The sequence below is a fragment of the Pseudopodoces humilis genome, chromosome 4, assembly GCF_049639895.1.
Source record: "Pseudopodoces humilis isolate 2021_Gansu_Grassland_sample_001 chromosome 4, ASM4963989v1, whole genome shotgun sequence".
Taxonomy (NCBI): Eukaryota; Metazoa; Chordata; class Aves; order Passeriformes; family Paridae; genus Pseudopodoces; species Pseudopodoces humilis.
The window spans coordinates 11,145,489-11,170,640 of record NC_142203.1 but is presented as its reverse complement, the minus strand read 5'-3'; positions in this window follow the sequence as shown (position 1 = coordinate 11,170,640).

Genomic DNA, 25,152 nt, shown 5'->3' with positions numbered 1-25,152 from the left:
TGTCTGGGTGTTTTCAGTCCAAAGCAGGTTTGCACAGACCCAAGAAAAAAGAAGGTCCAGGGAACTCCTCTGCCTCAGCTAGCTAAAACTAACTAAAAGCCAGAGTGTCAAAAACAGGGTCTGGACTCTTGATGGAGGTTAAAAAGGCAAGTCGCCAAACTCTTTATTTGATAACTCCAAAAATACCAACGGGATTGGAACCCAGGCTAGCCCAAATTCCTTCAGTTGATAACCCAACAAGGAAAACCCCCCCCTAACACAGCGGCACATGAGGTTATATACGGCTCGATCCCCAGGGGAGGGTACAACCAGGGTCCAATGAGGGATCAAGGGGGGGAGGAGTGAGGGGAGGCGGTTACCAATAGGGACATGCCATGGGCGGGACGGCAACTAGGGAACCAATCATGGACCGGACTAGGGGTGAGAAGCATGGAAGGTGCTGGAAGGAAGGGTCGGGTTTACCATGATGGATAGGGGGTTAGGGCAGGCCGGGGTGACGGGCAGGGAAGGTTCAAGAATAAGGGGAAGGGTTTACATAATTGACAACTGGGGTCAAAACCAACACATTTAATGGGGGAAACAAGAACATACCAACAAACCAACAATTACAATCATAACACTGTATAAAAGAATTAATTTTAAATACTTATAACAAGAGAGAAGCTCTGTCCTGCTGTCTGTCCATTCTGCAGACACCACAGTCCAGCAGCAGGATGTGGGGGAGTGATGTTTTCTTTCAACACAAATTGTGTGCTTCTTCTTCCCCCGCTTTGCTCTCAGAGCCAGTCCATAAACCAGGCAACTGGGGATACCAGTATCATAAAGTCACGCCAGGACTATCAGTCTTATTTTAAATGTGAATTTAAAGATTTCATCACAATGCAAAAAACCAAAAAAAACCTCCAAAATCTTATTTCTACACTTTCTAAGTCAATAATTGGCTATATGTCCTTTGTTCTATCCTTACAGTATCTTGTTTTACATAGTTACTGAGAAGTCATATTAATTAGGTGCTTTGAAATTTGCTGAAAAATATATTAAAAAGATTATATTTTAAAAATTATTTACTTGGAACCAAGTGTTTCTCAATAAAATTTATTGAGAAACAATTAAGAATACATGATGGTATTTAAAGTGAAGTAAATTAACACCTCTTATTAGAAAATTGTGTATAAACACATAGAATTTTTGAATTATGCAGGACAGAAAAACAGAATTCAGCATTCAGATAAGCTTGAGTTCCTTTAATTGCTTTAACATCTATTTTTCAAACCTGTATAAACCACAGTCTTTCTTCATTTGCATGTCTCTTCCACAGTCTCTGTAATGGAAGAATATAAATACAAAACTATATATGTGCTAATTTCTGTTTTTCTTGTGTTTCATTGAGTTGTGGTTTTTTATTATTTATATTTATACCCACTTCAAATCCTTGTCTTAAGTTGTACTGTAGCTTGTCCGACCAAAATATAGGAAACATGAGTTTGCTCTTTGACATTGGTGTTAATACTGTCCATACTTTCATAACTTGTTTACCCACAGTCTGTATTTATTCAAAAAGACTGGAAATTGTTGCTTGAATGGTGTTCTGATTGTTTATATCAACATTTCACATAGTTCCCCGTTTCTCAGTGGTGCAAAAAAATCAGTGCAAAAAGGAACAGGGGCCCTCTTTGCTTCTTAAACTGTCATGGTTTATACCGTATCAGCTTGTGCCCTGAGAGGTCAAGAACTGAAGAGACAAAGAAAGAAGTCAAGAGGATAAGGAACGCCAACGTGTTCCAATAGCTTGCGCAAACTATGCACTTCTCTGTTGCCTCTATGCTTCATCATTCTTTTCCAAACACTGCCAATTTATCTGTCCTGAGACTTTTTATAAGCTCTTCCTTCCCCTCCTCTCTCAAAAGTAACCACAGGTATACCAAGAGGGGTTCTGTTCTCTGACTTTTATAGCTTATGGTGTGAAGTTTGAACTAAACAAGTACTACCTATCTCTCCAAATGGACTAAGTATGGTTCTACTGATTATGATGTCTCTATATATTTGACGCTTCACAAGCTATATAAAGAAAAACATATGAACCTTCACTGCAGACAATTTTCAGTTCATAACCATAAATTATTTTATAATTTTAATAATTTGAGACCCTAAGGAATCCTGAATTGAGTGTATCACATTACTTTTGAGGAACAATCATAGAGTCTGGAATACACATTCTTACTATATATTTAGCCTCATGTTTAAAGTATCAGTGGTTCTGTGACCCAGCAATCAAACTGATGTCCATTGATTTGATTCCTGAGCATTCTGGCAGGCTAATGTAATCATCTTAACCAACCATCTTCAATATATGCTATACTGTCTTAGTTGTGTTCTGCCTAAATCTTTCCAAAGAGCTTACATCCTTGTAGTTATGTCCCAAGATTTTCTGTTTAGTCAAGGGGCAGTATCCTCACAATTTTTGTATAGATTCTGAACTGTGTCTGAGTGTCACAATTTTAACATATCACCCTAACAGCTCAGACTGAAATGAGGCACATTATGTTTACTTCTCAAGAAAACTATATACAAGAAAACTTGTCTGTATTAAATAATTGAATACTTTGAGCAATTTGTCTTTATTATATAAATGTCAATACCAAAAATTAATTCTATTCCAAATAATCCTTCTCTCAAATTGTTCTACGTAATTATTCTTTTTCCCCTGATATCTGCTGTCACAGCAGTCTTTGACATGCAAAAGACAGGATCACTGGGAGGGCAGAAATACAAGAAAAGAAAGGGCAGTTCATAGCATCAGAAGCAGTGCCCTGATGTAGACACCATGCCCTTACACAGTGCAGACCTTTCAATTTGGAAACCAGTCCCCAGGCAAGTGGAAAGTGTTTATACAGCTGGTAGAGGGGAAACATCTAGAGGGACAAGAGCTAAGTTGATCATCTGGCAGCAAGAGTGGCACAAGTTTGCTGAGGCACTGGAATTCTTTTTGAATAGGAAGCATGGAAGGTGACACTAAATGAGGGACAGTTTTGGCCTGATACCCACTAGACATGAAAAGTAATCTGTGATGCGAATATGGTGTTGGCTTTGAGAACTAGCTCAAGGCAGCTCAATACTCCTGCTAGTTCAGCTGCTTGAGATGCAGGAATAGCTTCTGCTCTGCCAAATTATCTGTCTTGATGCTATGGATCAATGAAATTGTCCTCCTATATTCTCCTTTCTGTTTCACCATAACTAGCCTTTCTCTGCTTAAAGCAAGGATATCTCTGCATGTGGTGACAAGACAGGTTTTTTTTAGAAATTAGGCAGACAGATTGTTGTAGTGCATCTAAAAATCTTGGTACCTTCCAAGGGTAAAACTCACCTCTGGTTTGTGTAATGTGAGTTCCTACCTGAAAACCTTCTTTCCCTTCCCCCTTCCCATTGGCTGTGACCTCCCTGCATCCCCTAATCACCCCTGCCCCCGGTATAAGAGATGAGACCCAGAGCATTTCGCTCTCTCTCTTACCCCGGATGGACGACAGACAATAAACCCGGGATTACTCCAGCAAGTTTGAGCCTCCTGTGTCTAGATACTTTGAGTCCGTGTTGTATCCACTCCAGGACCCCCTCGGCCGCCTGTGCCCTGAGAAGAGCAGGCTCTCACCACGGGGGGTGGGACAGAGGGGTCCCATCGGGGAGAAGGATTACAACAACAGATAATTTTCAAAGGAAACATAAGCTGTACACTTGTATACTTACAGATTTATTTCTAATACCTGCGGACACAAATGGTTGTAAAACTGTGGCTACCAAGTAGCAGAGGAAAAGGGCACATTTTTTAATCTTATACTTTGACTAGTAGGAGTGGCTGCCCACCACTGAGAATACTGTGTGCCATGCTTATCTGCTTGTACTTTCAAGAGAATAATACTTCTGTGGTTAACATTTAAGACTCTAGTCATTCCTTTTCTTGCAATTATTCAAATGGTGACATACATCCTGAATGAAGATGCAAGTTATGTTCTTACTAGTGATAGGACATACACTCCTCTGATTTTGTGGTCTCCTCAGCACCTCCCCAACACTGCTGTATGCAATACATTGCACCCCCTATGCATATGAAAAGCTTCAATGGTCAGTGGTATAAGGACCCCTTTGACACAATCTAAAACTCTTTAGTTTAAGGACAGATCTAATATAAGATCTAATATCGGTGACTGAGAGGGACATCCAAGTTGAGATCAGAAGCCCATTTTATTGAGTATACAAGGCATTTATATTGGGTTTTACTTGTATGGCACTTTTATAGGGTTCTATTTTGGTAACAGTTTTCCATTGATTACACATTCTTCATTACATCAGTTATGTTACATAACTGTAATTATAACATAACATGTTATAATTACATCTCATGTTATTACATCTCATAATCATTATGAAGTTTCACAATATGTATCTTGGTCACTTCTACCCCAGGGAGTAGTTAATCTGTGTCTGTCTCTCCCATGGTTTCTGTTTGATTATCCCAAAGATACTAGGCTCCTTTATCAGTTCCATTGTGCTCTCTATTTTATTCCTCATAATGTAATATCTTTTTCTCTTTAGGAAAGTAAGACTAACTGGAGTTATCTGTTCCTGCAAGCTTTTCCTCTCAAAAGATTTTTAATTTACTAATATTTGTAAGCATAAATATTATAAGGAACATTATTTTTAGCCACCATATTTTTTCAACCATAATTTCTTACTGATATATTTATAGTCTTCCTTACAAAGAGTAAGTGATATTTCAGATCTCACGTCTTTTACTATAGAAACGTGTCATTTAAATACACTGTATGACCTTGTATTACAGAAGGCTCAGGTCCTTTGTATGGCTTCATTTTGTGGGGCAGTCTAGGGAGCATGACGGCAGTGCAAAGAGGTGTGTAATATTAATTTTATCCATAGTGTGGAGAAGGAAGTTTTGCTGAAGGATGCAACCTGCCTGTAGTTGGGTGCTGGTTTTTACTCCTTTAGGATTTTGTCAAATAATCAGAAAGACTTTTCTCGTAAGCAGGGAGAAAGTCAAACTGTTGATGCTTCTCTAGGGTTATTCCTGTGTTACTGTTATGAACCAGTTAAACTCAGAACACAGAAGGAAACAAAAGCTCTGTGAGAAAAATGGATTGAACACAGAAAGGTTCAAATATACCCCAAAAATATTATTAAAACCAAATGAGGTTAGATGTTGGTTCCAGAAGAAAGTGGTATTTTTTATTTAATAGTGAAAAAGGCGAAGGGAAAGAAAGGGAAAAGAAAGACAGGAAGAAATAGAAAAAGAGGTGCGCATGGGGGAACAGGGGCACAGGGAGAGAATGACAGGCAGTATCACCCTTCTGAGGATCCCAAAGAGATCTTGTTGTTCCCCTTTATCTAGCCTTCTTGGTGGTGAGGGTCCCCTGAAGCCCACCACTGGGCAAGAGCAAAAGCAAGAACAAGAGCAAAATAGGCTTAAAACTTAAAAGAAACAAAGGAAGTTTATTAACAAGAACTACAAGAAACCAGAATAAAACCTCCAGAAACGCTTTTTGCTCCCACTACCCAACCATTCTCTTGTTCACATGACAACATAGAGACAAAAAACTTGGTGGTTAAGAGTCTCAATTTTGCTATAGTCTTTTTATCTGTCTTTGTAGAGAAAAAGAAGATCTTTTCTACTAATCTAAGGTGTTTTTTCACAAGAAAACCATTTTCTTCATGGCTTTCTATCTCTCTGATGCCAGCTGCCCGGAAATTCTGCCATCAGTTCTTTCCTCACATTTCACATCACTCTGAGGTGTGTTATAGATCAATGAGTCAAGATGGGGTGTCATTTTTAAGGATGAGTTATTTAAAGGCAAAAATTCTCTTCATCTCTTTTTGTGAGCCTCTCTGGAAACAGAAGTTTTCTCTTTGCCTCTTAAAGGCCACAAATCTTCAACTATTACTTCCCTTTTTCTGTTCCAGCATCTCATAGGATCACAACTGCTTCACCATTTGCTTAAATCTACACTTTAAAATACTCTATTCGCCCAAAATGCTCTGTCATGAATTAAAGGAGTTTTTTCAGAACATAACTGTCCATCTTCATAGCTTTAAAAGAAAAATATTTCAGCTTATTAAAGCATCTCCTTGTTTCTCTTCCCCCTCTGAAGCTTAATTCTTTTCTTCACTGTCTTTGATAGTTTATGGTGTCTCATTACATGTTGATCACTCTCTCTCTCTTCCTCTCTCTGGAAAAAGGATCAATCTGCAAGTCTCATCTGGGTAATGAAAGGGTTAAAATCTTGCCTAGGCCTTGTGGCTGGTTCTGTGATCTCTGCCGGAGCAGCGGCTGGAGCTGTCTGCAATGGCCTCTCCTTACTTGGCAGTCTCTGGTGAAACTCAGCAGCGGCAGAAACTGCAGCTGAGCTGGGGAACTGGCCTGGCCCAACCAGCCCCGCTTCCCCCAACCCCCCCACTCCACGGCCTTGTCCGGCCTGGTGGTGGGGGGGAAGGAGGCTGAACCAGAGCTCTGTTACCTCTTCAGAAGCTGGAAACCAAAGAGAGAGAGAAAGTCTCAGACTTAGGTCTTAAGGTGGTGTTCACAGGTTGATCTCACTTTTCAATGGTCAAAACTGCTGTCAGTTCTCAGAAATGGCCAGTTATTAGCCAGGAGAAAAACTCCCATCAACCTCCAGAAGTTTCAACTTCTCTTGCTCTCAAAGCCAGTCTTAAAGGTGCAGAACTTAATATATAACATAAACCAGGCGATTGGAGATACCAGTATCATAAGTCACCCCAGAACAGCCCACCATTCCAGAACACCAGGAGAACCCAACATCAGTTCTGGAGGTTCCTCCACGTATGAAAAAGATCCCACATGCTCAAAGGTTCAGGTAGGAACCTGGCAACAGCTGTTTAGTGTGTTGTCCATTCACTTTCCTGATTAAGCTATTTATAAAATTCCAGCAGGGAATTGCACCACGCAATGGCCCTCGAGACATTTTAATTACTGGGGACTCCATCAATGGGCCAGAACAAATAAACATTTTACCAGAAATTGTGACTGTGACTCTAGGGGACAAGATTTTCATCCCTGTCTCCTGTGTTAACTCACCATACCAACTGCCTCAGGGTCAACCTATTGCTAAAACATTTTCACTGGTTCATGAATACTCAGAAGAGTCCCGCTCAATCCCACCACGATATGGGTATGGATTGTGGGTGACAACAAACCCATGTTAGAATGTGGCCTTTTCTGTCATGGAGAAAAGATCTCCTGTCTAGGGGTGATAGACACTGGAGCAAATGTCACAATCATTGACTGGTCTGAATGGCCATCTACCCAGGAGTGGCTTGTATGATCTTGGGGACTGGAGATGTTGCAGTTTCTATGCACAGTGTATGCAATGTTAACGTTGAAGGTCCTGAGGACAAAATGGCAACCATCTGACCATTTGGGGTGAGGGCCCTATCACCTTGCGGGGTAGAAATCTGTTGTCCCAATGGGGGACTTCCATGCATATTCCCTGCTGGGATTTTTAGCTGGGGCCATTGTAAAGTATGCAAACCCCACCACTCCTCAACTCACCTGTAAACAAGACCATCCAATGTGGGTTGACCAGTGGCCCCTTCACGATAAAAAATTACATGCTTTGGAAGCCCTCATGGGGGAGCAACTTACCAAGGGTCACATCATTGAGACCAACAGCCTTTGGAATTCCCCTATCTTTGTCCTGAATAAACTCAGCTAGGATAGGTGGAGGCTCCTCCATGACCTCCACAAGATCAATGAGGCCATTGAGGACGTGAGGTCTCTGCAACCAGCCCTCACCCACAATGCTGCCCCAGGACTGGAAGACAGCAGTAACTGACATCAAGGACTGCTTCTTCAACATTCCACTCCATCCCTGAGATGCCCCCAGGTTCACCTTCTCTGTCCCTTCCCCAAACAGACAGGTGCCTCTGAAAAGGCTGGTTCTTCTGCAAGGAATTAAAAGCTCTCCAATTATATGCCAGTGGTACATCACCCACATCCTTTCTCCTCAGAGGAAAGTGTTCCCTGGGGCACTTATATACCATCGCATGGATGACATCCATGCCTGTGCACCACAAAAGGCTTATCTAGATGCCACACTAAGGAAGACTATCCAAACCATCAAAGAGGCAGGCTTTGAGATTCACAAGGACAAGATCCAGTACACCTGCCCCTGGACCTACCTTGGACTTTGGATCTGTGAGTGGACTGTTGCACCCCAGCAACATGCATCCCATGTGGGATGACCCAAAGATCTCCAGCTCTGCAGGTCCATCAACCAGGTATGTCCCCTATGGGGTACAACAATGGAGGTCTTTGCACTGTTGTTCAATCTTTGTGGCAGCAAGGACCTGGATTCACCGGACACCCTCATACCTGAAGGCCAAATGTCCATCACCAAGGTTCAAAAGGCCCTGTCCTTGTGGCAAGCACATCACTTTGACCTGAGCCTGCCCTTCCAGATGGAGGTCCTAGGTAAAGCCCCACAGCTTCATGCTCTTATTTTTCAGTGGGACACCCAGATGAAAGATCCCCTTACAATTTTGGAATGGATGTTTTCCCACAATCAACCTACAAAGACAATCATCACCCCTCAAGAACTGAGAGCAAACTTAATTTAAAGGGCTAGGGGTTGCTCTGCTCTCTTGTGGGGTGTGAGTTCACATGCATCTTCCTACCATTGACTACTGGGCATCTGGACCATTTGCTTCAGACGAATGAGAGCCTCCAGTTCACTCTTGATAGCTACCCAGGCCAAATTTCAATCCATTTGCCAAGCCATAAATTGTTTAATTTGTCTTTCAATCTGGTCTTCAAATTGTTGCAGAAAACCTCTCAAGGCACTGACAATTTTTACTGATGGCTTGGGGTCATCCTGCAAGTCAGTGATGACTTGGAGGGATCCCAGGACACAGAAATGGGAATCTGATGTCCAAGTGGTGGAAGGATCTCCACAAATTGCTGAGTTAGTGGCCGTTGTCAGAGTTTTTGAGAAATTCCAGGAACCTTTCAATTTGGTGACAGATTCAGCCTATGTCACCAGAGTTGCTATGAGAGCAGAACATTCTTTTCTAAGAGAGGTCTCCAATCTAAATTTATACCGCTTGTTTTCTAAACTAATCTATCTTATCTCCCACAGAAAGCAACCATTTCATATTATGCATGTGAGGTCACACACTGACCTCCCAGGTGCCATCGCGGAGGGGAACAGGAGAGCGGACACCCTAGCCATGTTTTCTGAGACCACCAACCTACTGGGTATCTTTGCCCAGGCAAATTTTACCACCAGAATGTACTGACATTAATAAGAATGATCCAGTTTTCCAAAGAGCAAGCACAGTCAATTGTCACAACTTGCCCCAACTGTCAAAACTATCAGATACCGTCTCTATGTTCTGGAGTCTACCCCTGGGGCCTAAACAGCTGCCAACTTTGGCCGACTGATGTGACGCACTTCCCATCTTTTGGGAGGTTGAAATATATCCATGTGTCAGTTGACACATTCTCAGGTGCAGTGTTTGCTTCAGCCCATGCAAGAGAAAATGTCTACCACACCATCCAGCCTTTTCTCCTTGCATTTTCCACCCTGGGAGTCCCTGAACAAATAGAAACAGACAATGGCCCTGCTTACACCTCCCACAAACTAAAAGACTTTTTCAACCAGTGGGGGGTGTCAGGCACACCACAGGTATGCCCTTCAATCTCTCAGGACAATCAATTGTAGAAAGGACCCATGATACCATCAAGCGGGTCCTAGATCAGCAGCAGGGAGGGACAGAGGTCATGTCTCCCATTGAGAGACTCTGTAAGGCTCCCTTTGTTATTAAACTTCTAAATAGTTCTTTTTCAGAGCCAACCCTGCCCATATTCCAGCACTTCTCAAATTCAGCCCCAGCTAAACTCAATGAGAAGCTGCTGATGCTGATCAAAGATCCCGAAACCAGACAAATATCTGGTCCTTTCCCATTGATTACCTGGAGGAGGGAGTATGTTTGTATGTCAACTCCATCCAGCCCCAAATGGCTCTCAGTGAAAAACATAAAGCCATACCTAGGCCCTGCAAACAGTTCCCCCTCTGACAATAACAAAACCTCTGAGTTAGCCACAGACCTAAAGATCAAACAAGTTCCACCTGGAGACGAAGATGTCACCACTGACCACAACTCACAGCAAGTCATCCTGTCACCAGGTCTCAAACAAGACACAACCCTGAACTGGACATTGCCACAGGCCAGACATGATCTGGCCATTGCTGCTACCCACCCCCCCACCCCCCCGTCATTTCCCACAAACCCTGATATGTTCCCAAACCCCACTTACCTGTATACCTACCTCCACACTTCAGTTCCTCTGTCTCTCCTGTCTTAACCCTAACTCAATCTCCTTACACCCTATACCCACCACTTTTTTACAATTTCTTTTAAATAAAGAAGCGGGATGTTGAAGGTTAATTTTCTCACAAATAGGATGGGATTGCTGGGTGATGCATCATGAGCTTTTATTTCAGGCACCAGTCTCAGGTGCAGATATAGGAGATTGGCACAAGCTCATGTCTACCACAAGCAGCTCCAAAATCTCTTTGTTACAGAACATTTTATAAGTTTTTCAGCCAACAGCATATTGCAAAATCTTACAGAAAATTTTTCTATACAATCAGTCGAAATGCACATACACCTTCTTCAGACAATGCTTGCTTGTTTGCTTTCTATTAACAATACACAATACTGTGTTATTAAACTTAAATCTTTCTACTGTCTTGGTAAGCATATTTTTCTGCAGTCTTAAGGTCTATCTTGGCCAAGCCTAAAAACTCAACTATTGTTTTATGTCCTTGCATATTGTATTATCGTATCTTCCTTACTTTCAGACCTTGCAGCTGCAGCTAGCTCTAAATTCTCTGCTTTTTATTTTCTGAGGCACATTTTCAATGTCTTCTGAAAAACTTACTGAATCTTCTGAATCTTTTGAATCAGATCTTCTGAAAATCTTTTACTATTTCCCACAGGGGGAGATGAGAAGGCCGGTGCACTGATTAACAAAGAATCCACATCTCTCCCTTGGAGGGAAAGCTCCTAGACAAGTTTTTTCTTTGTTGGGGAAACAAAAAGAGTCGCCCTCAGCATGCCTTGCAGCCCATGCAAATTTTATGTACCCCACGCAAATTCTTTGTACTCCATTGGTCCTTCCCCTTTGCTCCACCCCTGAATCCTCAGCAGACTATTCCTAATCCTGCTTATATAAACCCGTTTCCCTTTGACTATCCAGAGTCTTTCATCCCTAACAACTTTGTGGTAGCCAGACTTCTCTTCATCCCTGGACCAAGAATAAAGGCTTCTAGCAGAACATCACACAAGGCTCCTGTCCTTCCTTCTGTGTTGCCCAGACATTGCATGAATAGCTACAATCACTCAACAGCCCTTTTCAGATCAGAGCTGAGACCACTCTTGGCAGGGTAGGGAGTGCCTGTGTGCCCGAGAGTGTCCTTCTGAGGACATTTCTCTGGGAAGGTCGTGACACCCAGACCACTGCCCAGGCCGTGACATGGTACCTCTGGATTTCTTATGTGCAGATATATAGAACACCGAGCATCAAAAAGTATCCAACACACAGCATCCACCACTTTTCACCCTGTTGTTCTTCCAGCACAGCAGTTGGCATCCATACGTGCAGTGCAACAGGTAGCTCCTAAATTGTGCTTGATTTCAATCCTTGTCTGAGGTGTGGCAGGCTTATGTCTGCAACAGGAAAATATTTGGGAAAATATTTAAGAATTTGTTCCTTAGGGAACTAGTGAAGGACGTACCACTGCCTTTCCTCTTGATTCAATAATCACCATATATATTAGTGGTGAATAACACTGATCATACAGGCTGGCACCTTTTGGGGTTTTATTTGTTCTTGTTTGGGGGATTTAATTTTCTATTATTTTCCCCTCTTTGTCAGTCTGTCTTGATCCACTCCCACTTCTGATACCAAAGATGTCCCATTACAGTTTTCCTCAGGGTGAAAAAATTATCAGATACCTAAGATGAAATTAGATGCAAACAAGATAGATATTACACCTGTGAACCATTTCTTGATAAGAACAAAAAAGAAAAAGCCCCTAAGAGAGACAACAGAAAAGGCAGAAACAAAGGAAAGAAAAGGAGGAAAGAGTTGGAGAGAAAGACGCGGGGTCTTTGGTTACTCCCATGGCTCTGGCGATGGCCCATTGGTGTTTGGTTGACAGGTGGTGTGCAGGCACTGTGAGTGTGGACAAGGGTGTGACTGATGCTCAGTAAACAGCGTGGCTCCTGCGCTTGATGAGCACAGTGTCCTTCTTTTAGTTCTTTTAGTTACTTGTGAAATTTTTACCCATTAATTGTGAGGAAAACCTGACTGTGGGTACTTGGTGGATACTTGAAGAACACAAAGAGTTTGGCTGGGCCCGGGGCGGGGGGGGGGAAGGGGGCAAGAAAAAGAGAAGGCGGGGACAGTTTGGTGGGCTTCTTCAGCTTCAGATAAAGACACTTTGGGCGCACAGAGCTGTTGCAGTGGGGAGAAGGGAATTTTGACGTCACCCAGATGGAACTGCTGCTTCTTCTCCTTCTTCCCTCTTCGTTGGTGGGCCTTGCACCCCTTGTCTTGCCGGGATGTATGGCAGTGCCAGCCACCGCCACAAGGCTGCTGATACACCTCAGCCACCAGCCCAAGATCTCTGCTCATCCCTGCTGTTCCAGCCGACTGTTCCTCAGAGCCCTGCAGGAGCACCGAGGGGGTTTGTGAAACAAAGCCTCTCCTCCATCCCTTCCCGTCTCAGCCGAGAAAGCTGTCACGGGGTCCCTGGTTCTGTTTTCTTGCTAACACTATAGTTATTGTTGTTTGTTTGTTACAAATATTAGTAAAGAACTGTTATTTCTATCCTCAAATCTCTGCCTGAGAGCCCCTTAATTTCAGAATTATAATAATTTGAAGGAAAGAAGTCTACATTCTCATTCCAGGGGAAGCTCCTGCCCTCCCTAGCTGACACCTGTCTTCCAAAACCAAGACACACAGAACACTAAGGAGGCTCAGTTCAGACAAGGAAATGGAACAGTAGCTAGGCTACTGTTTATAGTGGCATTACAAACACTTTTGTCTGTATCGTCTAAGCAAATACGCAGTTTGTTGTACATTGGGGTGAAAAAACTTCCTGCAGACCTCAGAACATTAAGAAAACCTGCATTTATTGAACAAGTTCCTAGATTTTTTTCAACTCTGTTTCTGCTATGCAGGAGATTTCTAAAGTTGAATGGGGGTGAGGAAGTAAGTTTTACCTACATAAGAATACTGGTTTTGCAGTAGACAAGTTTATAGAGTGTAGACAAACTTGACGTATCAGTACCACATTCAAAAATGATCCTTAAATAATCTATTAAATAATCCATTGTATGTGCCATGAGTAACTAACTCACAGACATGCTATATATGTGTATGTATATATATATGACATATATATATATATGTGCATCTATATATAAATATGCATGTATGTATATATAAAGAAGTAGATATATATCCTTATATAGGTTTTATATATATATGTGTGTGTGTGTGTAGATATATATATACATATATATATGTTTTTATCCATTAAAACCCTACAAAAGAAGATGATATAGAAAGCAGAGGAAACCCACCCATTTCATACTCTTCTATGTCCACCAAATGTGGGTCATGGACTGTGGGGCTGTGTGGGGCATTTGCTGGGCTCTCTGTCTCTGCTGCCCTTGCTTTGTCCATGCCTCCTTCCTGCTTCTGCAGTTCCTCTGCGTATTCATATGGTTCCTGGACCATAAGCACAGCCTTCTTAAACACCTCCATCCGGAGGTAGTCATTGTAGTTGAGGAATACCAGCTCATCAGCTGTGGGACTGTGTGTCTCGTGTACATGGCTCTTTGTCCCTGCTGCAGTAGCTGTTATGGTTGGTGACACATCCTTTCTGGGTTTCATGTTCTGCTGTTCCACAATCTGTTGGCCAGATCTCTGGATTTCAAGTGTAGCCTTTTCTGTGACATCTCTTCTGATACACTCTGCTGTGTCCAGCAGATCCATGCCATCAGCTGTTAGCTGCTTCTTCTCCTTCCCTGTGGCAGAGGTGGCTGTGAAGGCTAAGGGAAGAGCCCTCATTGCTTTCCAGACAAGCCTCAGCCACTTCTGTTGAGCCTGGGTGTTGATGACTGCAGGTGCTGGAATGCTTTGGGCATGACCTGAGGGTCTTTGTGCCGTTTTTGTTCCATCTGCAATTAGTTCCTGGTCCTGCTCCTCCTCTGGGTATTCAAATGGTTTCTGGACCATAAGCATGGCCTTCTTAACCACCTCTGTCCAAAGGTAGTCATTGTAGTCCAGGAATACTGGAGCATCAGCTGTGTGACTGTGCATGGTATGTCCTAGGCTCTCTATCCCTTCACCTGGGGCTATTACCCTCATTCCCTCACCAGTGCCTTGTTCCCAGTCTCTCTGTTCTTCCGTGTACTCCTCAGATTTGTGGATCACAATCATAGCTCTGCTTAGGATCTCATCTGTTGTGTACGGGGCTGTGTCCAGGAGAGCCAGGACATCAGCTGTGGGATTGTGCGGGGCATGTGCTGGGCTCACTGCCCCTGCTGCTCTGGCTCTTACTGCCAGTGTTGCATCTGTGTTGTGTTCCCAGTAGTCTTGCTCTTCTTTCTGCTTGAGTCCCTGGATCACAATTCTAGACTTGCTCAGGACCTCACTGCTGATAGACTGAGCTGTATCTGTGAGTTCCTGTGCACAGGCTGTGGGCTGCTGCTGTTCCTGCTTTCCTCTGCTGTGCACTGCAGTGGAGGCCCTGGGAAAAGCCCTTGGGGCACTCTTGAAGATGGACGCCCATCTCTCTCAAGCCAGAGCATTGATGACTGTGGACAAAGGAGATCTGAAGGCAGGTCCTGAAGGTGTTGCTGCTTCTGTTGCTTCTTTCCTGTTCAGTTCCAAGTCTGGCTTTGCTTCTACCAGCTGCTGGCCAGGACCCTGTTTCACAGGCTGCACCCTGCCCAGGTGCTCAGCCCTTATGGACTGGGCTGGTCAGAACCTCTTTGCCGCCGGTTGTGTGCTGCCTCTTTTGCTCTCTTTTGTCTTGGGAGGCTTTCACTAGAATGCTCAGTGCCTTCCTACACCACATCTGGCTCCCTTCAGCCAGGGTCTCCAGGAGGGTAGAGAAAGGGATGGTGTGGGCCTGGCCTGGATCTGGGCCAGCTGCTGCCTGATCCCCAACCCGAGAGGGCTCTTCCTGAGCTGCTGGGGTGACAATGGCTGTGCTACCTTCTCCTCCATGGTCTTCATTCAAAGGAAATTCCTTGTCCTGAGATCCTTCCAGTCTGCTCTTGTTCCTTCATCTGTGGGGCAGCTGGGACCCTCCTTGGGACCAGAGTGGGAGCCCTTGTTGTCCTGCAGGCCCAACGAATGGACAACGTCATGGACAGGAGATGAGCCAATGTCATCTGTCCCTTGGCACAGCTCTGTGCCTGCTGTGTCTTCCCATTCCTTTGTTGGACACCTCAACATCAAGGGCATCTTCCCACTCCTCTCCCTCAGACCTCAGCTCTGGACCAAGGGCATCTTCACACTCCTGCTCCTTGGCCCAGCCCACTGGCTCACCACTTGCAGCTTGGACTCCCACCTGCCCCAGTAGCACCTGATAGTTTATGGTATCCTCAGTGAACCTACTACGTGTCACCTGTGGCTGCTGTGGTGCGGTGTAGCTGAATCTCCATGGCAGGCTTGTGGTCCTGTCCTGTCCAATCTCAGGCTGTCCCAATCTGTCATTGGCACTCACCTGCCCACATGTGTCACCAAAAGCCTTGGGGCCTGGCCTCAGCAAGGAACCCTGTCCTTGGTTCTGTTGTTCTCTGTCCTGCAGGCCATCTGGCTGCTGTGACAAGCTGTGGACCTGGAAGATCTTGTTTGGCTCCTCTAAAGGCCTCCTCCTGAAGGACACAATGATCTCCTTCTAAACAGGCCCATACCTCTTTTGCTCCCACAGCCACAAAGAGCTCTGGTAGCACTCAATAAACACTGATAGCTCTGCTTGCTCCTGCTGTGCTGCTTCTTGCTGGTGGCTTGCCCCTGCATCTGCACCCCTGCTTTGGGAAGCTGATACAGACACACAGCCTGCCTGGTCCAGCTCTGCTGCCAGTCACTCCTCCCCCATGCTGGCCTATGGTGTCCTCTGCCACAGGCCTGTACCCTGGAGAGCTGCTGCCTCTTGAGAGAGCTGCTGTCCTAGGACTGGGCATCCAGGGCTCTCCACTCCTTAAATACCTTCACAGTCAGGGCCCTGCATCACAGTGGCCTCTGGTTATGAACACTGCATCACACATGGCCACTGTCACACATGGCCATGGTCACACACAGCCACTGTGTCACAGGGCCACACCCCAGCCTTGCCATTTGGTTCTGTAATGTGGTCTTAAGAAACACAATGAACATTTAAACAATATGTGAGCAAGCTCATTCCTAACAGATGCTAAAAAAATTGTTTGCATTGGTACTTAAACAAAATAAAATCTACAGCTCCTCCACATTTGACTGACAACTGTGCTGGCCTTAGCTGTATATGCTATATAGCTGCTGGCTATAGCTTGTATTTCCAGCTATATAGTCAACGCACTAGGCTCTGATGGGTGACATGTTTGGAAGACACTCTTTAAGCTCAGGGGAAAATGCAGGGTGTGGCAACACAGCTGTTGAAAAAAAAAAAAAAATCCTTCATTTTATCTTGAAATAAAAGGGACCAAAAAGTGAACTTTATTTTATGTAAAAGATTTTGTGCAACTTAGGTCTGTATTGTATTATGCATCATTAAATCATTCATTAAATCAGATTTCCTATGTAACATCAACTGTCTCTACTACAGTTGAGGTTATCAGTGGTATAAATTGTCATTCACTAAGTTTGAATAAATGTCTCCCTAATTATCCAGCCCAGCACAGGGGAAGAGAATGTGTGACTTTGCCAAATGCAGAGCACAAAATCCAGACAACTAGAAAAGAATTTTAAAAAGAGCAATGACCTTCACCTGGATTCAACCATTTTTTCAGCTGGCCTGTCTTCCCACAGACTGAAGTCTCTCAGCATTGTGATGATGAGTAGGCTACAGAGAACATTATTGAAGTCACACTGGTATTGTGTGTCAACTGGGTCTTGCCATTGCTATATTTTCCTAACAGTATTTTATATTTTTATTGTGCTTTTTTTGTACCAATCTGTAAAATCAGAGTATAATATATATAATTAGAATGTAATATCAATATCTTCAAATGAGTAAAGTTGATTTTAGTGATCACACCTTCCACATAGGAATATCTAATAGACTCTGGTGAGAAAGTATTGAACTCTGACATCTGCTTAGCTCTTCCAGTGATATCTACCTTACCTTTGTATCAACCCTATTCCTAACATCTCTGTGTATTTCTTTAAAAAATTAAATTTGTTCCAAAATACCATTTATTGTGGGTTTTTTCAGCTTCAGGAAGTCAGAGTAACACAGTGGAAGATGAGCTTCAATGCTGCCAAATCTAACATAGTCTGGGTTCATGTCTGTAATTTGAAGAATTCATATATAGAATTTTTCTTTTATTATAAGAAATGTTATGAAAATTGACACTATAATAGCATGGTATATGGTATAGCAAAAGTTGAATTAAAAAAGACCAAAAAACAAAAAACCAAAAAAAACCCATCATCACCAAAACCCACAAAACAGTAAAAGTAAAAATTGATATTACTCATCCATACAAATGACCAAAGGCAAGTCTCTTTCACTCAGTCTCCAGCAGTAACCTTGAGGGGTGTTCCCACTCATGGAAGGAATCTCCAGACACAGAGTTCAAAATCAGTTTCAGGTAGATTATTCTTTGAAAGGTAGAAATACACTAATACAGACAGATATTTTAAACAAAGAATTACCTTGAAATAAATTCAGATGGGGATTATAAGTATCTGTTTTATTTATTTGAGACTTTAGACAAATACTAAATTATGTTAAGGACCCACTGACCAGAATTTAACTTTCATCACAATTTTAGCTTTCATCACAGTACCTGAAAATTTTTAAAATAAATTCTTCAGAAGGTTTCTCAGTTTTTCTTGGTTGTGGCATTCATGTTGTGGAGTAAAATGGCAATTGCAATTACTAGAACTTACATTATAAGGATTGTAAGAAAAAAATATTTGCTATATTTCTAGAGTCTTCAAACAGCTTTAAAGGAAGTCTACTGAAGACATTTGGAGTTATTTTACTTTGTTTTTTTTTGTTTTTTTCCCTGATTAATGTCATATTGCACCAACTTGTATAAATTAAGATTTTTTTTTATATACTTCAACATAAGAAATCAAAAATATTTCTTTCTTGGCATTAGATCAAGAACAAACATACTAGAGGTTTTGAAATGTTGTTTAGTGCAATTGTGTTGAATTCAAAATGTGATGGTTTTTCCTTTTTTACCACTACAAAATGTTAACGGCAATCCCCTGGACAGCTGTTATTATATTTTTCTGCTGGTGTGTATAGAGATTGTTTTAAGAGTACAAAGCAGGTAATCTGTACTGGTACATAGCAACAAACAAGATTTGTCTCTCCACTCTCTTGAGTATGGAAAAGTTCAATATTACTTTCCTTAAAATGAAACACTAACTTTAGACAACTCATAGAATCATAGAATGTCCTGAGTTCAAAGGGACCCACAAAGATCATCGAGTCTAACAAATTCACAGTCCTCCACAGGTCCCAAGACTCACAGTATGTGTCTGAGAAGGTTGTCCAAATACTTCCTGAACTCTGTCAGGCTTGATGTTGTGACCACTGAGCTGGGGAGCCTGTTCCAGTGCCCAGACATCCTCTGGTGGAAGGATCCTTTTACTGATATCCAGCCAAAACACTCCTATGACACAACCTCAGGCCATTCCTTTGTATTCTGTCACTGGTCAACCCAGGGAGAAAAGATCAGTGCCTGCAATTCCACTTTTCCTTGAGAGGAAGTTGCAGACTGCAATGAAGTCTGGCCTCAGTCTCCTCTTCTCCAGGCTGAACACACCAAGTGACCTCAGCCATTCCTCATAATGCTTCCTCTCAAGACTCTTAGAGTCACCATCTTCATGAACACTCTCTAAGAGCTAATGTCTTTCTTATACTGTAGCGCCCAAAACTGTTCCCAGAACTCAAGGTGAGGTTGCCCCATTGCAGAGCAGAGCAAGATAATCCCTTCCATTGCCTGGCCAGCAATGCTGGCCTGGTGCTCCCCAGGACATGTTTGGTGCTCCTAGCTGCCAGGTTACTGCTGGCTGCTCCTGTGCTTTTAAGATACGGTGGTTATGAAGTGACCAGCACTGATGGACCACAGCACCTTCTAAAGTGTTTTCCCAGGATCTCACCAACTAGCTCCCTGAACAATCTGAAGTCTGCTCTCCTCATGTTTAGCACTGAAGTTTTGCTGGGACTTTTCCTCCTGTCGCCACAGATTTTAAACTGTATTGCTTCATGCTTGCTGTGGCCAAGACCAGCTGCCCCTTCACTTCCAAGACCACCTTAAAATGCAACAAATCTAGAAGGACATCCTTCCTAGTTGTCTTTCTTAGTAACTGTGTTATGAAGTTACCATCCAGGTGTAGAAATAATCTTCTGGACCTGTTTGCACCAGCTGTATGGTATTCTGAGTTAATATTTAGCAAGTAGAAATCCTTGACATGTTCATCCTCTGGTGATCTAAAGACAAGAATGGCATCACACAGTTTGATATTACTAGAAGATATAAGCCTATGAAACAGCCAGTGTTCCCTTACAATCTGTCATTGTCGATGGTCCATTCTAGGCTTTATTTGGTTTTCCTTTATTTTCCTGTACTTTTCTGAACAGAGCTAAGAAAGAACATTGCCCTGTGTAATCATATGCTAAATTAATCCAACTGTTTTAGCCAAAATATTGAAATACATAACCACTAATTGTTATATTTCAAATAAATTAAAAATATAATTTAAAATCATATTAATTATATAATTATTTCTATATTAATTATGTAATTATATAATGTCAAACACATTTATGACACTCTCATTTTTTTGTTTTGGGTTTTTTAAAATGCTATTTGCTGACTCATGTGTCAAGGGGCAGCGTTCAGGCCACACATAATGTCCATTTCTTCTCTACCTTACTTTTTTTTTTTTAACTTTATTTCAATGACCTGATTTTACACTTTTCCCTGAATTTTAAGTTATTCCTCTCTGACACTGATATTTCTCACATTTTTCTAGGTGTAGGTATATCATCTCATCTTTGCACACTCAATAAAGCTACAAATACATAAATTTCTTAGCATTTAATTGACAGGTTAATTCATAATTTTGTAAATCTCTGAACTCACTCAGAACTGATTTTTTTGCTTGTTTTTGTGGGATTTTTTGGTATGCGAGTGTGGGTTTTTTTCTTTTTTTGCTTTTACAAGCATGCAGGAAATCAGACAAAATTTCAAGTCAATTGTATCTGACCTGAAAGCTTACTTTTCCTCAATGGCTCTTCAGACTTTTGTTATGTAGAATACTCCATAATGGACCTACCAGTTTTGCATTTTGATCTTTTTTTTAATAGGAAAAAAAAAAAGAAGAAAGGATAAATAAGGTAAAAACAGTTACCTAAGGGAAACTGTGTTTCACGTTAACTACATAAGAAAGACTTCCTGCACAGTTATGAAGAGGCTGTACCATTTACTCTGTAAAGTAAAAAATCTGTAAGATTTTTGTTTTTGATTTGCAGAAATAAAGAGTAGCTCAATACCTATAGAACAGCACTTGGAAGCTGTGTAGTCTAGCCAATGCATCCAACTTACAGTTTGATGTTCACAAACGAATTTAATTTTATTTGTTACTAATGAATAAGATATTCAGGCTCTCATAAAACATGAGGAATGGGTTTACATTTTCCACTTGCATATACATGGACTTTTAATGTCAGTACATATACAGTATGTGCAGAGAGAGGTAATAATGGAAAAGTCAGTATTTTTTATTTGTTGCGTGAACAGTTTATGCAAAACTTTGAGGGAAATATGAACCAGCTTACATAACTATGTTTTGTTTTGGTTCTTCTTTCTCAAGCAGCTTATAATTTATTCCTTTTGAAAATTGTTTTTATTGTTCTCTGTTTATGTTGTAGTTGTAAAGTGTGTCTTTTAGCTTTTCTTGTTCAATCAGAAATTATATTTTATATGTTAATTTCACATGTTAATTTTACTGTTCATCGTTTGTTCTGCGAGTTTTTTTAACCATCATCTTTTCCAGAGGCTAGTGGAATATTCTGGAAGCCATTACCCCTTTGTGATTCTACAATGTGCTGAACAGTATTTGATACACAATACTTTCCTCAAATAAGTCGATGCTATTATTGTATGTACTTTTAAAGACTACTGGACTGCTTTAATGTAACTGATTTACATATAGTGTAGCTTTTCAAGCAAGGCAAACACCCTGATTCAGAAGCCAGCACGGTGGCCTCCCTTGGCCACACGGACCATTTACCCACAAGACATCAATGTGATGGATGGCAAAAATGGTGTTTTTTGCAGGAGAATTTGACATTTTATAACCTAGGGTTACTATGCTACTCCCATCTGCTTTCATCACAGCTAGGTGCTATTGGCTAATTGCAGAAATCATTACCATATTACGGAGAGGGGGTTTACTAACTTTCTGTTACATCCCGGTACCTTCCGAATGCAAGACCCTTTCTTCAACAATATAGTTCAATTAACTTAAAGTAAATCAAATTGCTCATTAGCACTAATAACTTTAAGCTTCAGAATGTATATGAATTGGCAAAAGTTTTTGAATACCTGGCTTAACAGCTTCAGTGTGGTACAAAATTAATTAGCATTATACATATCTTAGCTCCTTTAAAGACATATACAGATGGGATAACAAAACTAGAAAGATAAGGAGCTCTGAAAAATCTCTTTTTTAATTTACTAATTCATAAAGATATTTTCTATTGTGAGCAACTGAATTAAAACAAGATTAGCTATTGAAGAAAAAAATACACTATCCCTGAAGAAGTATTAAGAACGGAATCATAAGTTATCTGACAATGTTTTTCACTTCAGGTCAAATTATTTTAATTGTAATGAAAGTAGAAAAAGAAAGGAACTATTCTTAATCTTAATGAGAGTCTTTGCTTCAGTGTAGTTAAATTATGTGATTAAAATGAAAAATAAGAAAGAGATGTAGGAGTAGTAGATTTCTTTCTAACTTGATCCATTTCCTTAAGCTGCAGTTGCACCTTTCATTTCTTTAAATTCATTATCAGGCTTACCTGTTTTCTTTTGAAAATAACGACTTCTAAATTCATAGCCTCTTGAGCACTCTGTTAGTCTATATGCTTTTTTACTTTATTTCTTGACTTATTTTGAATTTCTTCAATCATAATGATTCTGTAGTGTACCTATGAATGAGATTATTCAGAAAGTCATGACAATATATAATAAAATAAACCTATAGCAATTTGATAACATATGTTTCATTTCCCAGTAATTTTTATTTCATTTTATTTATTTTTACCAGCCAAAGTGTGTTCAAAGTGTTGCCTAAGAGGGTCTCAAGCAAATAACTATTGCTGTTACTGAAAGTACAAAACTATGGGGCTAGCAAAATCAGTGAGTAATATATCAGGGTGTACCAATGTTGTCTGAGGGTAACATTCATGACACCTGAAGCAAGAAAATGAAGCATGTCTTTTTTTCTGGCAATGTAAGAATCAGAGTTGCAGAAGAGGGGTAATCAGCACCTGCAGGATAACAGCTCTTTCCTGGATGATTTTCTGCCTAATAGTATAAGAATGCTTCTACTCAAACCAATGAAACACTCCTCTGATAGCTGGTTATGTCTTGACCTGCAGTGTATCAGTATATTTTGGCATATAGAGAAATATTAAGGCAGCACATATTGCTTTAGGGATTTTATGGGCTGGCAAAATTGAAATGAAATCTTTATTGGCTTTATTTAAGAAGAAGCAAGCCAATGATGGCTTTGGGAGATGAGTCAAGGGATCCCTAAGGAATTGAGATCACTTTGTCAAATGAAGTAAAGGTTTGGAATAAAGGAATCTCAGGCATGTCAAAGGTGAGAAGAAGAGGAAGAGAGATTGAGTAGCAGCATATGCCATCACAGGCAGGATAAGATTGTCATTAGTGATCAGGGAAACACTATGCACTGATTTTCAGTCCAGTCAGTTTGAGGAAGATTTGTCTCTATTTTCATATGGAGAAAGACGGTAAATAGGCTAAATTAAACACTTCAGTTATCAGATCCAGGGCAAGAAGATATTAGGCAGGCAGAAGAAGCACACTAGAGATGGGAACGAGACTACTAAGAAAGGAGTGAGGAAATTCTTACAAATTTCTTGCGCGCTAGACAGTTGGGAAGAATTTTCAGAGAGTCATTCAGTGATGTAATAAATGATGCAGCAAGAATGTAACATCAGTGCATACCAAGAAACTAGCCGGAGATGAGTAAGTGGAAGGTCAAAGTCATCAAAATATAGAGTTCAGGTACTTAAAAAAAATATTCACCAGCTTTGAACAAAACCAGTGATTTCTCAATTTGTAATTAAACATATATATTCTGGTTTTCAATTAATTTATTCATATTGAGAACTCAGAGATAGACCTTGGGGGGTTCAGTAAGTTCATATTATAGCAGAATGATGCATTCTTTTATTTATCCTTACTTAAAAGGATAGAATTAAAGTATAATAAAAAATTACGAAGAATCAAGCCTTATAATAATTTTCTTCATGTAGAAAGCTTTATTCAATGTCAATAAAGTCTGTAGTACCAAAGTAGTTTAAAATTTTGGTTTCAGACTTTATACTTCCAATGACAGTAAATGGCTACTGAGAAAACCCAAAGTCTTCTACACTACACATTCTACCACTTGGATAAAAGACTAAATCAATTACTCATTGCCTTTGAAAAAAAATTAGAATTTGACCCCCTCACCTCAGACTTCTATCAAGATTGCTTTTCGTAATTAGGATGGTACTATTTACCTCTCTTCAGCAGAAAACAGTTGGTTTGAATTTGCATGATCAGAAATGAAAGTTCACCTTCTTTATTCCAGCACATCATCTCTTAAGTGAATAAAGCAACAAAACTTTACCAAGAAACAGTGATTATCAGTTTAGTGCACTGCAGTCAATATCCCTAAACTGGGATAATCAATATCCCTAAACTCACTCTTTATTACTCTAACAAACAGTGATCTGTTTTTCATCAGTGTATAACATGTTTTATTTATTCCTTCTGTACGAACTAAGCCACAAAATCAGAGCTAACGTCAGAGTTATGTCAATTTGTAAAACAATTCTTTAAAAGTGTTGACACCTAACTTAAAATTCAGTTTAAAAAATCTGTTTCTGCAAAGAAATATTTTAGAATTGGTGACATTCAATTGAAGTCTAATGAAGAAGAAATAGAAATAATGTAATTAAAATGTGAATAAAATTGGGATTTATCTATACTAATTTTCTGATATACCACAATAAGCAGTAGATTTCAAGATAATTATAAAATAAACATTGTATTTTATATTCTGTTTCCTATAAAGTCTTTTATAAAAATTACTAAATAAAAGCATTGAAAATGGCATGAAAAGCAGAAAGAGACTCCAGGAGCATAAAAACTGCAACTTCCTGTAGATCATAATGACTGGAATTGTGACTAGAGCAAGGTGAATAAAGAATTCTTTTAAAAAGAGATAGTTAGCTAAACCATCCTGAATATATGAGCAATGTGTGCCCAACATAGTTCATAAATGGGTGAAATATTTTCATGTTTATAATTTTGTTCTTCCTGATTTTAATTATGCCATTGTGTGACAAGGAGACGGCATATAAATCTTGAGTTTTGGAGTGAAGAAGAGTATACTGGAGGAGCTCGGTATAAAAATTTAAAGATCCCTTAAGAAATTCAGGTTGATTGTAAAATATGATTGCTGACTGTGTAACAGTGCCAAAATGCTTATGCTATATCCTGATTAAAAAAACCACCCAACCAACCAGCCAAAAAAAGAGAACACTACATTACCAAAACCAAAACCAACAACAACAAAAA